Source organism: Chanodichthys erythropterus, chromosome 23 (genome assembly GCF_024489055.1).
Source record: "Chanodichthys erythropterus isolate Z2021 chromosome 23, ASM2448905v1, whole genome shotgun sequence".
Taxonomy (NCBI): domain Eukaryota; kingdom Metazoa; phylum Chordata; class Actinopteri; order Cypriniformes; family Xenocyprididae; genus Chanodichthys; species Chanodichthys erythropterus.
The window spans coordinates 2,180,244-2,198,379 of NC_090243.1; the positions used below are offsets into that span (position 1 = coordinate 2,180,244).

The following is an 18,136-nucleotide window of genomic DNA, read 5'->3' on the forward strand; positions in this document are numbered from 1 at the left end:
CATGTGAGTCTCTCTCTCTAGTGCTCTTTCTGTCTCCAATTTAACAGGCTAGAAGACCATTGCTGTGGTGTGTGCTGTAGAAAATTACACACATACACACGTGCCCGGGTATTTCTGGAGAATTACAAAGCGGCAAAAAGGAAAGCGGGATTACACTAACATTGCTACTTGAGCTCTGCAGTCTGTGTGTGTGTGTATCAAAGCAAGGCATGCTTGAAGCTTTACTTTGTACTGAAAAGAGTTGGAAATGGAGGAAAAATCCTGTTTGCTGTTGTCAAAACGAGCACAAACATACTTGAAGAAAGTTTGCACAAATAAATAGCAAAAAAGAGAGACGTAGAGTGAGTGACAGATTAACTTTCAGTTCATTATGCCAGTGAAATATTTAAGGAGTTGTATTTTGTTTTATTGCCCTTTCAGCACTATTACCAAGCAACTGTCATTAAAACACTTATTTATTTTGCTGCTACAACAAAACATCAGTAATAAATAGTATGGAAGGTTGTTTTCACCACAGAATAAAAGAAAATGTAAAGATAACTAATAACAAATATTGGTCTGACGGCAACTCCGTGTCCCTGGCCAAAAGTAGTCGTGGGCAGGATAGCATAAATCGGTAAAAATATGTAACACAGAACATTACCTAAAAATTCATTCAAATACGTTTCATAACTTTCATTTTGGAACTATTTTTTAACCATGGCGAGATGTGTCGGAGGGACGTTTTTTCAATGGTCATTAAACGTCCAAATGTTTCTTGGGTTGTGACTCACAATTCTTAAATTTTTCTCACAGTTGCGAGTTTACATCTCACAATTCTGACTTTTTGTCTCAGTTGTGAATTATAATGTCAGAATTGCGAGATATGAACTTGCAATTCTGATTTTATTCTCGCAATTCTGACTTTTTTTCTCACAATTTGGAGATATAAACTCGCAATTGCTGTCAATGTCAATGGGAAATTTGTTTAATGTTAATGGTCATTAAACGTCCAAATGTTTGCTGGGTTGCGACTCACAATTCTGACATTTTTCTCACAATTGCAAGTTTACATCTCGCAATTCTGACTTTTTTTCTCGCAATTGTGAGATATAAACCCGCAATTGCAAGTTATAATGTCAGATAAAAACTTGCAATTCTGACTTTTTTTTCGCAATTACGAGTTTATATCTCGCAATTCTTTTTTTCCGCAATTGCGAGTTTATATCTTGCAATTCTGACTTCTTGTCTCACAATTTGGATATATAAAACTCACAATTGCGAGTTATAATTTCAGATTTGCGAGTTAAAACAACCAATCGCAATTCTGACTTTTTTTCCTTGCAATTCTGACTCTCTTTTTTTTGCAATTGTGAGTTTATATCTCACAATTCAGACTTTTTTCTCGCAATTTGGAGATATAAACTCGCAATTGCTATCAGTGTCAATGGGAAATTTGTTGAATGTCAATGGTCATTAAACGTCCAAATGTTTGCTGGGTTGCAACTCACAATTCTGACATTTTTCTCACTTTTTTTCTCGCAATTGTGAGATATAAACTCGCAATTGTGAGTTATAATGTCAGAATTGCGAGTTATAACAACCAATTGTGAGATAAAAACTCGCAATTCTGACTTATTTCTCACAATTCTTACTTTTCTTCAGCAATTGCGAGTTTATATCTCGCAATTCAGACGACTTGTCTCAGAAATGTGAGATGTAAATTTGCAATAGCGAGAAAAAAGTCATATTGACTGACTTACCTTAAGTCAGTAAATTATTATTATTATTATTTTTTTTTTTTTTTCATTTTTTATTCAGTGGCGGAAACAAGCTTCCAAAAAATAGACCAACAATTTAAAATAAACTACATTTCAAAGTAACAAACTAATCTAATTTCTACTAATCTAATTTCCCAAATTGAAAAACATAATTCTAAAATCCACAATCATTTATTTCATATAAATGTATCACCAAATTAAGTATATAAAATTTTACATGCTGTCAGAATATACTCACAAATCTCATATACTAATCAAATCTCAGGGCATATGCTGAGCTTGTCAAAATTCATATCATCCATCTCTCTTCATTACCCAGACTTGCTCTACACTGTCTCATAAAATAACTTTCAGTGTAGTTTTTACCCAGGGTGCTCAGAGTACACATTAATCTGATACATCTCAGTTTAGCATAAACAATAAATTTAACAATTTACTAGTAAAAACACTATATATCATGGGTCAAAAAGGTTATTGGATAAAGGTTTTGAACGGATAACCTACAAACCCAAAAGCCTGTGCCTCTTGCCGCTGCACAAGCTCGCCGCCCTGTGATTCCATTTCACAGAAAAGCCCGGATCAAACCATCCAACAGCAGGATATTTACCTTTGGATTTCATAGGGAGTTTGGGGAGGAAAAGTCCCAGTGGAGCAGATTTGGCTGCCACACAATCCATAAAAAAGCTATGGGTAAAATGCATACACATCTAGACAAGAGATTTAAATGTACAACATTTCATCACTGGATTAAACCCCCGCTGACATGGCTTCAAACCATTCGGCCATCTGGACAAGCCATACATCAATCATTTTAACATAGGGAAGAGATCATATCGGAACATATCTGTGTGGAGGGTGCATTGGTGGATTGAGAAGTGACCTATTTAAGAAGAGACAAACAGATATATGTATCCTAACAACTTTTGTTGCTAATGGATCACCAAAATAGATGTTCTTAGCAAATTTCCCAAGTATGCATATGCATATCCATGCAGAGAAAAACTGAACCAGGGTACTATGGCTGACTTTTGACCTACATTTCTTCCCTAAAACCTAATGACCTTTGACCATGCTATATACAAAACAGATGGGCCCATTTTCAAACATTCAAACCTGTATAATGCAGATGTGTATTGGCTTCTGTGTGCGCATACATATGTTTGGTTTGCATGTGATATGCACGTGTGTGCCTCAGTCAGTGAGCGTGCATATGTATTTACGTGTGTTATGGGGTAAATTAAAAGCCCTCTAATAATACGCTATATATTTGGCTGCCTCATGGCTCCACCCTATGGACTCCATTCACTGCTATAACTCAGTGTAAGCTATATTTAACCCTCTAAATAATATATGACCTATGAGACTGCTTCATTTTAAACCATTTTCCATTCATTTTACCTAGGGACTTTATACCAAAATCATATACATTGTTTCTGCTAACAAGTTCTTAATAAGGGGTTTATTCATGAAATGCAAGTAAACTGAATTTGTATATACATTACACAATTTTATAGTTAATTTATAATTATTTATAATATTAAATTTTGACATTTTGTATAGTTTAACATTATTTTATTTTATTATTTATTTTGTTTTATTTATTTCAATGTCGGCTCTCATTAACTATCATTTTATGTAATCACTGTTGCATTTTTAAAAAATGAATTTTGTGTAAATTGTTCATTAAATTTCTTTGTATTTACATTATTCCAAGTTTTGCATATAAATAGATGGATCTGAGTAAGTCTAAGGAATTTTCGATTCTTGGACAACGGTGACCCCCACCTGACATATTCAACCCTCATGTCCTTAGTTACTAAATAATCCAGAGCAAACAAAGATCGTGTCTCAGGTAAAAGATCTTAAGAGTTTCCCAGAAGCAAACAGATACATCATTATATATCCTGAGTGTCTCATACCTGACTATCAGCAGAGTGAATCATTACTGTTGCGACATGAAAAGGGTGTGTGTGTGTGTGTGTGTGTGTGTGTGTGTGTGTGTGTGTGTGTGTGTGTTTTCATGCCCCCAGGGGCCAGTTTCTTCATTCAGATTCAGATTTTCATGAGCCAGAACTGAGTTCTCCACAAGACGCATACAGATCCTTAAGTGTTTCCTGTTATTCTTGATGATGTAATCACACAAACTACTACACAAATCTCACTGTGTCTTTAAAAAGACCCCTGGGTCAATAGTGCATTGTTCATTAAGGCAAGCATCACTTACTATTGCTCATCTGTGTGTTACAAGTCACACAACTCTTCTTGTTTGAATGACACCTCAAATCATGCAGTTTATTGAGGAGAGGCAAAATGAGTCGAAAACTGATTGCTGAGGAGAGACTTGTGCTTTTCACCTTGTGGACCATAAAACAGCAAAAAATGCATCAACTTACAATGAAAAAGTAACCCCAGCCATTTATAGAGTCCAGAATATCAAAAAATATGGGATGCAACTAAGCAACCACCTAGCAACTGCCCAGAATGTCCTACACTGTAAAAAAATAAGTTGTGACAACATATGTTTTTACATTACTTTAACTCATCAAAATATGTTAAGCAATTTTCAACATTTCTTATAAGTTATACAATATATAACTCATTTTAAGTTAGTTTAACATAATTTAAGTTGAAATTACTTATACAGCCAAGCTGATTGTACTTAAAATTTTAAGGCAGCAAGTTTTTATTTTATTTTATTTATTACAGTGTAGAAACCACTTAGAACACATTAGCAACGCCCTAGCAACCACCCAAAAGCATCTCTAGCAATGTGGCAGCGGCTTTAGCACAGACAAGAACCACTCACACTTTGTTAGAAATGTAAAAATCTACACACTAAAAAATGCTGGGTTTAAAACAACCCAAGGTGCATTGAAAATGGACAAACCCAGCAATTGGGTTGTTTAAACCCAGCGGTTGGGTTAAATGTTTGCCCAATCTGCTGGGTAGTTTTATTTAACTCAACTATTGTTTAAAAATGAATGTATTGCTTGCTTAATATCAACCCAAAATATGTTGGAAATTAACATTTATTAATAAGTTTAATGAATAATAATAATTAAACAATAAACATCTATTAAATTGCTTATTAATAAATGTTCACCTTTTGATTATTATTGTTGTCTATATTAATATGTGTCTGATTTCTAGTTTCCAACCTATTTTGAGCTAATTTTAAGCCAGCCATATAGTAATTTTTAAACAACAGTTGGGTTAAATAAAACTGGCCAGCACTGGGCAAACATTTAACCCAACTGTTGGGTTAAAACAACTGAATCACTGGATTTGTCCATTTTCAAGCCAACTTGGGTTGTTTTTAACCCAGCATTTTTAGAATGTAGTTTACACAATACTGTTGTTTTGCTATTTAGCAAAAGTGATTTCAGTCAACTTACATTTGCTTACATTATCATTTACAACTTGTGACCATTTAACCTTTTTACAATTCACACCTCCTCAACTCATCTCCTCACCTCCACAGAGACACAAACTACAGTACATTGCTCTTTCTCCAGACGCCTATAATGACTATTCCTGATTCACAGCTCTTTTATTAATGCCAGCTCAGGTTTTTGCAACAATAGACAAGCTCACCTGAAGTAAGTAAAAACGACTCTTTTCAAAATGTCTCAACCAGCAGACAAACAATTATACTGCATTCCTCAGTAATAAGCCGGAGATCGCACATCACATCATTACAATAATATACAGGGACTGAAATTCCAGATACTAGGAAAGGGAATAATTAACTTAAAAATGCCTAGAAGTCATATAAAATAAATTCAAGGTTGAAAATAGTCAACTCCATAGCTAAAACAGCCATAATCACTTTCCTCCAAACCTGAGCAATCAAGACAGATCATAAAAATATCTTAAGCTGCTGCAAAAAGACTTTATTTATTCAGTACTAGATGGATGGACAAATGCACAAATGAACAGACTGAAACTGTAATAAAATGACACAGACATGTAATTGTAGACATGTAATAAAAATGTAATAGACATGTCATAAGATAGTTGGAAATACTGTCAACCTTTTGTGCTCTAAACCTGACAAAAATGTCTTATCTTACAAAATCGTATTCAGCGGATTGATGGAAGAATGGAAAGTTTTACAATTAAATGATATAAACATGTAATTAAAGCAGTATCAAACTTTAAAAGGACATTGCAAGATGGTATTGCAGCAGAAGCAAATAAAATTAAATAAAATTAGATAAAAACTAAATAAAATTAAATAAAAAAATTAAATAATAAAATTAAATGATTGGAAAAAGTTACAATTAAAATACTTTAAAGATAAAAGATTGTGACAGTGTTTGACAGTAAAATGATTTGCTGAGATTTCTGACCTCTGCGTCTCTGGGGCCCCCATGTGGCCTGACCATTAAACTCCATCGTCATCTGATACACTGTAGTGAATAGAAACTAATGAATGCTTGCTCTGGCTTCAATCTGTGCATTTTGAGTCATTTTTGGGTGTTTAGAACTCTCTTTCAATTATCAATGAGTATTTCTTTCTACAGGTGTAGGTGAAAGACCTCCCCTGCTGTCACAACAACAAGTAAAATGAATACTTGACAGTCTTGACATTTTGCAAGCCAGAGAGTCAACACACTCCACTGAGCAAAAGTGCATTATCTATCTTTGGTGATTACACTGAATAGTACACATTCATTGATTGTATTTTTAATACTGCTGGGAGAATTACAATTACAAATGGTGCCTATTATCTCTGTTCTCCAATAAACTTTTCTGTAATTTCTTAACTCCTTTATTAAGACCAGTGCACCATAAGTTAGCAAAGCTCGAGGACTAATGGTGGAGGAATTCTTGAAGAGGATGTAAATAAGAGACAGTGACAGCAGCCTTATGGGCTTATTGATTTTAGCTCAGCACTCTGTGCCAGGCTAATACAGGTCTGAGAGATGAGCACAGAACCGTTACAGAGCTGCCAAGCAAACCAAAAGAACTATTCCAGATGGAAGAAAAATCTCAGTTTAAATGAAATGTGCCACTTTTATATTCAAATCAAAATCAATGCTTTTGAAACTAATACTACATTCGCTTAGACACATTTATTTGTTCGTGAGAAGAATTTGCACCTTATGTACATTAAACATCATGCAATTGGTATTTCATGCAACATCAAGAAAAAGGATAGGAAATTAAGTTGTATGTTAGAGCCTTCAATAGAAGTGGATTCATTTAAAATGGTGAATGTGATTTTTGAGCATGAAATCAAGCACTCTTGTGTAAGACTAATTACGCTGCTTTCTAAAGGAGAATCTGTACGGAAATGTCGGAGCAAATGCTGTACTTGCAATAGCTGAAATGTGTATTCACTGGTTCATTGGGCTGTAGCGTATTGAGGTGACTGTCGTTCTGGCCAAGACCGGCCCATTTAGACAGTTACAAACCATCTGACATGTATACATATATATATTTCCTCCACCATTAAAGGTGCAAAAAACACATCATACCCGCGTTACCCTCGGTTTCCGGTTTCTCGTTTTGTAGAAACCATGGAAACACCAAAGACGCTTTAATAGGCAAGGGAACAACTGTTTTGATATATTTATAGACAGAAAACTAATTATTGTTATATAGTTCAACACGTTTAGTCTTATAGTTTAAATCTAATATTCTTGATTTTTTGCGAGTACCCCACTTTACCATGCCTCAGAGAAAAACACTATTTTGTGAAGTAGCTAACATATAACATTATCAGATGCAGCTTTATTTTTAGTTATACAGAATTTTCTCCATCATACGTTTCAAAATTAATTGCCATTTATCAACACAAGCCATCCAGCATAGCTTACTGCAGTGTGCAACAGTATCTCACAGCAGCCGCCGAGCGAACACACAGAGTAACGTTAAAACATTTTCAACACACTCAAATGTATCTAATATGATATACAGAGCTGTGTTACCTCATACTCATGAACGGAAAAGCGGAAGCGGTGTCAGCGACTGCGGCATAATAAAAGTTCCGCTGCTCACGGCGTGTGTTGCGCAAATGCTCAAGCGAACTCGTTCAGCTCCCACAACTCTCGGTCCTGCTCTGCTTCATACTACAGTAACATTAATAATCGCATCCATTAACTTGATTTCTTCCTGAGTCCTATCCCTATTCTTTTGCACCATCCCTTGAGGTGAAGACAACATGTCCCAAGATTTTGCTCTCAAACTTGGCGTCATCAAGCTAAGCCTTTGTTTTGAATATGCCTCTAGCGACCTCTAGCGGACAGAAAATATTACATATTGCACCTTTAAGATGGATGGATGGATGGCTCAAAAAATATACATTTCTAATCATATACTTCTGGATAGTCATGTGTCTGCCAAGCAACTGCCATTGAGATGAATAGGAATCTTAAAAGATGGTTGCAAAGTCAGCCAGATTGCATCTTGCCATTTTGAAAAAGCTCCAGCCATTTTTTGTCAGTTATATCAATTAAATGGTCTGTACCACCTGAGACTGGAAACTCACCTGAACACCTCTGTTGTTAGTTCTACTCTACACTTGTTAGTTCAGGTTCATCCTTTCAGTTTCCTTGTATTTCACCCTTTCTTTATCCCCTGAACGAACATGGGCTATTTTTCTTGGCCCTTTCAGCATGCAGCTGGGTTATGTTAAATATGTAATTATTCAACAGTCCAAACCATCAGAATGGATTTTAAAAGGTCACTGCAGTGAGTGTGAGAGCAGCTATAAAAGCCAGGGTCAGTGCTCAGTCTGAGGGTGACTAACATAACCACCAGCATGAACACCAAAACAGTGTAGCTGGAGTCAAACAAGGGGAAGGGGCTAGACAGAGTCATCGCTTTTTACTCATTTTCCACCCATTTACTGGCTGTTAATAAAATGAATGGAATTGTGTGTTTTCAGGGGATAAGGTGAGTGAGCATGCTGTCTCTGATACTGCTAAATTGAGCCTGGTCTTAAGACCTAAAGCTACTAACACTAATGGAAGCTAAAGTTGCATAAAGCTAATTTTGAAACAAATGTGTGCAGAGTGTGGATTAGGAGACCCTGTCTCATTTTGAAAACTGAGAATTTGATATAATTTTAGCACTGAATAAAGGTCTGCTGACACCAAGTTCAATATAACTCAATAGGACACAAAGTACTAAGTATAAAATATTTTTTTTTGCAAGATCACATACTTCTGTACTATATAGTATAAGAAAAACAGTATGTGACAAAAGAAGTATGTCCGAATTCACAGTACTCAAAAAGAGTAGGCAAAAAGTACCCAGATGACCTACTACTTCCAGCGAGATTCTGAAGTGTGCATACGATTAACACTTTACTATCCCATGAAGCGGCACAATTGACACTGGTAGGTCACATGATAATGACAACATGGTGAACATACATTCATACACATTCATACAATATAGAACATACTTTTTTTTGGCATTTGCAAAGTACAAAGTCAAGAGAGTGTGTGATTTGTGTCTCTTGGTACATTACTAACAGGAAGGACAAAAATCATCCTGAGGCCATGGCGCGTACAGACAGGTACATTGATGACGCCTATACTTCAGCTGACAGAGCAAAATCAGCATTCACACCACACTCTCACTTAGCAAATGTAATTAGAACTAGATAATCACAGTTATTTTATCTATACTCATTGTGATAAATTCAAGTGAAACTGAATTTGCAGTTTCCAGAGAATTAGCACATTATATAGTTCAGCAGCTGTGGACTGTTAGAGCAAAACCTGACACAAAACAAACTGAAATAGCATATAATGACATTCCCATGATCCTCTGATTTAGCATTTTCACACTGAAAAACAGGAAGGGGTGTCGTTTCACATTGTGGTGCTAATGGAATACCAAATTAATTAATGATCGCTAGAGCATTCACCGTCTTATTCTCAGTCAGCTCGACTCTTAAAATAGCTTCATTAGTCACTGGTAATTAGGCGAGCATATTGAATGTCTCGCTGTGTTATAATACAGAAGGGATGAAGCAGCTATATCCTCATTATATAACTACCAGTCACGCAGTAGTGATGAGTCTCCATCCAATCTGCGAGGCCAGACCCTGAATATGCATGAGTATGCAAATGTCCATATAAGGGATTTGTGATAATGAAGTGGAAGGAGTAGGAGACAGACTGAGCCAAAGACAGGTGAAGAGACAGACAGGCAGATATAATTAGGGGCCAAGCACCGAAGGTGCTTAGGCACCTATTGTTATTGTTGGCGTTCCGTACGCTTATTAGGGGCCAAGCACCGAAGGTGCTTAGGCACCTATTGTTATTGTTGGCGTTCCGTACGCTTATTATTATTCTTCCGCTTCTTCTTCCGCTCTTGAAGTCTATGGCAGCCCATAGAACCGCTTGCGGGAAAGTTGTGAAATTTGGCACACAGTTAGAGGACAGTCTGACCTTTGTCCATAGCAAATTTGGAGTCTCTAACTCAATCCCTCTAGCGCCATCAGCTGTCCAAAGTTGCACTTATGTTTATGTTAATAACTTTTGAACCATAAGGGCTAGAAACAAAATTCTTTTTTCCTCTGATTCCTTGGGTCAAGACGAATCGATTGCACCATATGACGTCATTTTCCGTCATGAAAATTTTTCCGCCATTTTGAATTTTCTGAAAAACGTACTTTTTCGAACTCCTCCTAGGCCGTTACTCCAATTTTCACGAAAATTGAACCAGATCATCTTCAGACCATGCCGACAAAATGTTATGGAATTCAAGTTGATTTCTCAAACCGTTTTCGAAAAACACGCAAACGAATTGTACGTAGTGCTTGCGAAAATAGACATAAGGCTGTATCTCCGCAACGCTTTATCGTATTCAGACCAAACTTGGTAACTGTCATCACAAGCATGACCTGAGGCAACATGCAGCGTTTCGGCGCAGCGCCACCTAGTGGTGCGGAGATATGAAAAATGGCTATTTTTACTTATAACTTCTGATGGGTTTGGCCAAAAATCATGAATTTGGTCTCGTTGGATTCGGGGAATCATGCCGAGTCGAATGATATCCAATTTTCCCATATTGGACATTTTGGCCGTCGGCCATTTTAAATTTGGTGCTAAAATGCTGTATTTTACGAACGCATTAGCGTATCGTTATGAAACTCGGTATGGGTCATCAGCACAATGCCCTGAAGGAGCATACCAAGTTTAGGACCAGCGCCACCTTGTGGTCAAAAGTTATAACAAAATTTACAAAAATGCTAATAACTTTTGACTATATTAACCGATTGTAATGAAACTGTTTTCAGTAGATTCCTTGGGTCATGCTGAGAACATAGATATCAAACTTTCCATAGTCAGCTGAACTTCCTGTCCGCCATATTGTTTTTCTTTAAAAACCTACTTTTTCGAACTCCTCCTAGACCGTTGCTCCGATTTTCACCAAAATCGAACCGTATCATCTTCAGACCATGCTGACAAAAAGTTATGGATTTCAAGTCGATAAGTCAAACCGTTTTCGTATACCAGAGCAACGAATTTGAGGCATGATGCAAAAATGACTCTTGAAGCTGTATCTCTGCAATGCTTTATCATATTCAGACCAAACTTGGTATGTGTCATCACAAGCATGACCTGAGGCATCATACAATGTTTCAGCACAGCGCCACCTACTGGAGTGGAGATATGAAAAATGGCTGTTTTTGCTTATAACTTCTGATGGGTTTGACCAAAATTCATAAATTTGGTATGGTTCATCAGGACAATGCCCTGAAGGAGCCTGAGAAGTTTCGGACCAGCACCACCTTGTGGTCAAAAGTTATAACAAAATTGACAAAAATGCTAATAACTTTTGATAATATCTACCGATTGTAATGAAACTGGTCTCAATAGATTCCTTGGGTCATGCTGAGAACATAGATATCAAATTTGCCATATTCAGCTGAACTTCCTGTCCGCCATATTGTTTTTCTTTAAAAACCTACTTTTTCAAACTCCTCCTAGACCTTTGCTCCGATTTTCACCAAAATTGAACCGTATCATCTTCAGACCATGCCGACAAAAAGTTATGGATTTCAAGTTGATAAGTCAAACCGTTTTCGTATACCGGAGCAAAGAATTTGAGAGATGATGCAAAAATTACTCTTGAAGCTGTATCTCTACAATGCTTTGACATATTCAGACCAAACTTGGTACGTGTCATCACAAGCATGACCTGAGGCATCATACAGTGTTTCGGCGCAGCGCCACCTACTGGAGTGGAGATATGAAAAATGGCTATTTTTGCTTATAACTTCTGATGGGTTTGACCAAAATTCATTAATTTGGTATGGGTCATCAGGACAATGCCCTGAAGCAGCCTGAGAAGTTTCGGACCAGCGCCACCTCGTGCTCAAAAGTTATAACAAACTTGACAAAAATGCTAATAACTTTTTTTTCTAATTGCTCACTGCTGCTGTTGGTCTGATGCTCACGGCCATGTTGGCTGGCTTCTTGTGCCGTTTTTGTGCTTGGCCCCGTAATTGCTGCTTGCAGCTATATTTATTATTCTTCCGCTTCTTCTTCCGCTCTTGAAGTCTATGGCAGCCCATAGAACCGCTTGCGGGAAAGTTGTGAAATTTGGCACACAGTTAGAGGACAGTCTGACCTTTGTCCATAGCAAATTTGGAGTCTCTAACTCAATCCCTCTAGCGCCATCAGCTGTCCAAAGTTGCACTTATGTTTATGTTAATAACTTTTGAACCATAAGGGCTAGAAACAAAATTCTTTTTTCCTCTGATTCCTTGGGTCAAGACGAATCGATTGCACCATATGACGTCATTTTCCGTCATGAAAATTTTTCCGCCATTTTGAATTTTCTGAAAAACGTACTTTTTCGAACTCCTCCAAGGCCGTTACTCCAATTTTCACGAAAATTGAACCAGATCATCTTCAGACCATGCCGACAAAATGTTATGGAATTCAAGTTGATTTCTCAAACCGTTTTTGAAAAACACGCAAACGAATTGTACGTAGTGCTTGCGAAAATAGACATAAGGCTGTATCTCCGCAACGCTTTATCGTATTCAGACCAAACTTGGTAACTGTCATCACAAGCATGACCTGAGGCAACATGCAGCGTTTCGGCGCAGCGCCACCTAGTGGTGCGGAGATATGAAAAATGGCTATTTTTACTTATAACTTCTGATGGGTTTGGCCAAAAATCATGAATTTGGTCTCGTTGGATTCGGGGAATCATGCCGAGTCGAATGATATCCAATTTTCCCATATTGGACATTTTGGCCGTCGGCCATTTTAAATTTGGTGCTAAAATGCTGTATTTTACGAACGCATTAGCGTATCGTTATGAAACTCGGTATGGGTCATCAGCACAATGCCCTGAAGGAGCATACCAAGTTTAGGACCAGCGCCACCTTGTGGTCAAAAGTTATAACAAAATTTACAAAAATGCTAATAACTTTTGACTGTATTAACCGATTGTAATGAAACTGTTTTCAGTAGATTCCTTGGGTCATGCTGAGAACATAGATATCAAACTTTCCATAGTCAGCTGAACTTCCTGTCCGCCATATTGTTTTTCTTTAAAAACCTACTTTTTCGAACTCCTCCTAGACCTTTGCTCCGATTTTCACCAAAATTGAACCGTATCATCTTCAGACCATGCCGACAAAAAGTTATGGATTTCAAGTTGATAAGTCAAACCGTTTTCGTATACCGGAGCAAAGAATTTGAGAGATGATGCAAAAATTACTCTTGAAGCTGTATCTCTACAATGCTTTGACATATTCAGACCAAACTTGGTACGTGTCATCACAAGCATTACCTGAGGCATCATACAGTGTTTCGGCGCAGCGCCACCTACTGGAGTGGAGATATGAAAAATGGCTATTTTTGCTTATAACTTCTGATGGGTTTGACCAAAATTCATTAATTTGGTATGGGTCATCAGGACAATGCCCTGAAGCAGCCTGAGAAGTTTCGGACCAGCGCCACCTCGTGCTCAAAAGTTATAACAAACTTGACAAAAATGCTAATAACTTTTTTTTCTAATTGCTCACTGCTGCTGTTGGTCTGATGCTCACGGCCATGTTGGCTGGCTTCTTGTGCCGTTTTTGTGCTTGGCCCCGTAATTGCTGCTTGCAGCTATATTTATTCTAGTTACTGTCATCAGTGAAGAGACTATCAGATGCTACAAATGTTGTGCATTGTTAAAACAGAAAAAAAAAAAATGTCAATCTGAAGAAATTATAAAAGATAAAGAAATAGGAAATTGGACCCATCTACCAGCTTAACCTAGTAAATGATGTGCACTGCAGCCAGCAAAAATGTACATATTGCATGACACAGTGTTGTTAGCATTAAATTAAATTAAACTATTTAAAATCATTTTCATTATTTGAAATAAAAAGAAAATATAAATATTAGATGAAAATCATCTCAGGTTGCGTATGTAACATGGTTTCCTGAGAGGGGAACGAGATGCCGCATCATGACGTTGACGCAATGGGAACGCATCTGCATGAGTCGGTGTCTGAAGCATGTGCGTAAACATATCAATCTGATTGGCCGAACATATGGACTTCATGATGTAATGTAGTGCGTAACCAAGTCCATAAATAGATGCCAGAAACACTTTTCAACAGATTTAATTGTCTGAAGACGTTCAGTTGTAGTCAGGGCTTGGCAACTCTCAGGGAACACTATGTTGACACTATAGGAACTTCAATTTCAACGTGACTGTGTCTGTGTGTGTATATATTATATATTATATATTATATATATATATATATATATATATATATATATATATATATATATATATATATATATATACACACATACATACATACAGGTGCTGGTCATATAATTAGAATATCATCAAAAAGTTGATTTATTTCACTAATTCCATTCAAAAGTGAAACTTATATTATATTCATTATTACACACAGACTGATATATTTCAAATGTTTATTTCTTTTAATTTTGATGATTATAACTGACAACTAAGGAAAATCCCAAATTCAGTATCTCAGAAAATTAGAATATTACTTAAGACCAATACAAAGAAAGGATTTTTAGAAATGTTGGCAAACTGAAAAGTATGAACATGAAAAGTATGCGCATGTACAGCACTCCTTTTGCCTGAATTACGGCAGCAATGCGGTGTGGCATAGAGTCGATCAGTTTGTGGCACTGCTCAGGTGTTATGAGAGCCCAGGTTGCTCTGATAGTGGCCTTCAGCTCTTCTGCATTGTTGGGTCTGGCATAATCGCATCTTCCTCTTCACAATACCCCATAGATTTACTATGGGGTTAAGGTCAGGCAAGTTTGCTGGCCAATTAAGAACAGGGATACCATGGTCCTTAAACCAGGTACTGGTAGCTTTGGCACTGTGTGTAGGTGCCAAGTCCTGTTGGAAAATGAAATCTGGATCTCCATAAAGTTGGTCAGCAGCAGGAAGCATGAGGTGCTCTAAAACGTCCTGGTATACGGCTGCGTTGCCTTGGACCTCAGAAAACACAGTGGACCAACACCAGCAGATAACATGGCACCCCAGACCATCACTGACTGTGCAAACTTTACACTGGACCTCAAGCAACGTGGATTGTGTGCCTCTCCTCCATTCCTCCAGTCTCTGGGACCCTGATTTCCAAATGAAATGCAAAATTTACTTTAATCAGAGAACATAACTTTGGACCACTCAGCAGCAGTCCAGTCCTTTTTGTCTTTAGCCCAGGCAAGACGCTTCTGACGCTGTCTGTTGTTCAAGAGTGGCTTGACACAAGGAATGCGACAGCTGAAACCCATGTCTTGCATACATCTGTGCGTAGTGGTTCTTGAAGCACTGACTCCAGCTGCAATCCACTCTTTGAGAAATCTCCCCCACATTCTTGAATGGGTTTTGTTTCACAATCCTCTCCAGGGTGCAGTTATCCCTATTGCTTGTACACTTTTTTCTACCACATCTTTTCCTTCCCTTCGCCTCTCTATTAATGTGCTTGGATACAGAGCTCTGTGAACAGCCAGCCTCTTTTGCAATGACCTTTTGTGTCTTGCCCTCCTTGTGCAAGGTGTCAATGGTCGTCTTTTGGACAACTGTCAAGTCAGCAGTCTTCCCCATGATTGTGTAGCCTACAGAACTAGACTGGGAGACCATTTAAAGGCCTTTGCAGGTGTTTTGAGTTAATTAGCCGTTTAGAATGTGTCTTCAATATTGAACCTTTTCACAATAATCTAATTTTCTGAGATACTGAATTTGGGATTTTCCTTAGTTGTCAGTTATAATTTTCAAAATGAAAAGAAATAAACATTTGATATATATATATATATATATATATATATATATATATATATTATATATATATATATATATATATATGTCTGTGTGTAATGAATGAATATAATATACAAGTTTCACTTTTTGCCTGTAACACATTTTTTTTACCTGTAACACATTAACTTTGCCAGCCCTAAAAATGTGTTTTGTAAAATACTTTTCCATGGACAGGGAAACAACCAACCTGAAAACCCCTGGTATTTAACACCCATCATGCCTTAGACTCAATTGCTGGATATCTAGTCGATCATCATGACCCATCCCTAGTCTTTGATGCTCTTTAGTCATTAGAAAAACGCTCACACATGTTTCTAATTGGTCCTTTGCTTTAGCTTGGAGTTAAAGGGTCACAAAGCTTGGCCCGCTTCTTTCTCCACTTGACTGAATGGCATGTCATGTACGTGTGTACACATGTGTTTCTGCCTTTGCTCTGACATAAACACACCCAGTCTGACCTCTTTGGCACATGTGTGTCAGCCGAACCCTCCTAGAGACCTTCCTGTGCCATATTCACAACACAAAAATGTTCATTGTGAAACCCATGGAAAGCCAGTAGGAATGATTATACATCTCTAGAGAAGGCCTAAATGAACTGCTGAAATCTCACAGGAGGAATAAAGAGAGAGAGGGAGAGAGAGTTAAAGAAAATAAAGAGATGGAGGACAGATGAAAAGAAAGAGAGAGTGAAAGAGGTAGCAGGTGAAAGACATTGTTGGCCTCTTTCCTGAAATGAGGCATTGAATTAACCATCACTTCATTAGATCCTCATCAAATTCCTCATTTTGACATCAAAGACTTCCCGCGTTCTCCACCACATCCTATCTACAATTCTCAGGACAATGAACTGCCTAAATCTGAGCAACGAGTTCCAGAGAAATGGTCATAAAAATCAATGGAGGGTCTTGGAATGCATTAGAATGTCTCTCAAAGTCATGAAGAACTTCTGCAGAGAAACTTTCTGTCAATGGGAAGATTTGAATTAAAGTGGTCACTATTTTTACAAATCATAGAATGAACTGCTACATTTCGTCCTCATGAATCACATAGGTGACAAACCACAAGAATGTCCTTCATCCCAAAAATAAACGCATATCTGTAACTAATTATTTGGACCATTGAGAAAATGAAAAACTAAAAATAATAATAAAAAAAAAATTGTGGAATTGGGGGGTGTCATATAGAAAGTAGAAAATATCTGACTTGTTTTTATTATCATTGCTGGCACTTAGATTTTTTTCTTTTATTGCTTTTATATGTAAAATAAGCATGTCAATAAAAATTAAATTTAATAAGAGAGAACAAGACTGAGAGAGGATGAATAAGCGAGAATAAGAAAGAAAATACTGAATAAAACAGAGAGAAAATGAGAAGGTAAAAAGAGGCTTCCCAGGTGAGAGAGAGAGAGAACAGAAGAAAGAGATACTGTACAGCAAGAGACAGTCAATAAGAGTGATGGATGAAGAATAAACACACTAATGCTGATCTATAGAAGGTCAAGAGACATGCTGAGTGTAAGAGTCACAGAAGAAAGAGCAACAGAAGAATAGCAGCCATGAATTAAAAAGAGACAGAGAGAAAGAGTAACACCAGTATAATGGTTTCACAGCTTGATGGGGGACGTTGAGGCCATGCCTTCCTGTTCGGACGAGACCCTATAACAGGACCCAGAAGAACTCAACACTAAACACCATCTGTTTCTCCTGAGCCCAGCTTTCTGCCAACTGTTTAAAATTACTTAGCTTTCCTTCATGTCAATTAAATGCACACGGCATTCCAAACTGTGGCAGGAATTTCTGCATACACATTCATGTTATTAGAAAGTGTGTTAATTTTTTTCTTCTGAAATTAGGATAAGTAAAGAGAATATTTTGTCACTTTTATATTCCATTTAGCTTTATCAAATTCATTCTATTCATAGTAAAAAAAACAAACAATTAAAGTCAGTCATCTTATGCTGGAAAGGGTTTCATCTGAGGGAAGTTGACAGACAAACAGACAGATAGACAGATAGATAGATAGATAGATAGATAGATAGATAGATAGATAGATAGATAGATAGATAGATAGATAGATAGATAGATAGATAG

General features: G+C 37.1%; 1 protein-coding gene across 1 annotated transcript in view; it reads right to left on the minus strand.

The window, feature by feature from the left end:
• Positions 1 to 18,136, minus strand: part of si:ch211-285f17.1 (sickle tail protein homolog) — a 176,234-nt gene that overhangs the window by 128,554 nt on the left and 29,544 nt on the right. The window lies entirely within an intron of this gene.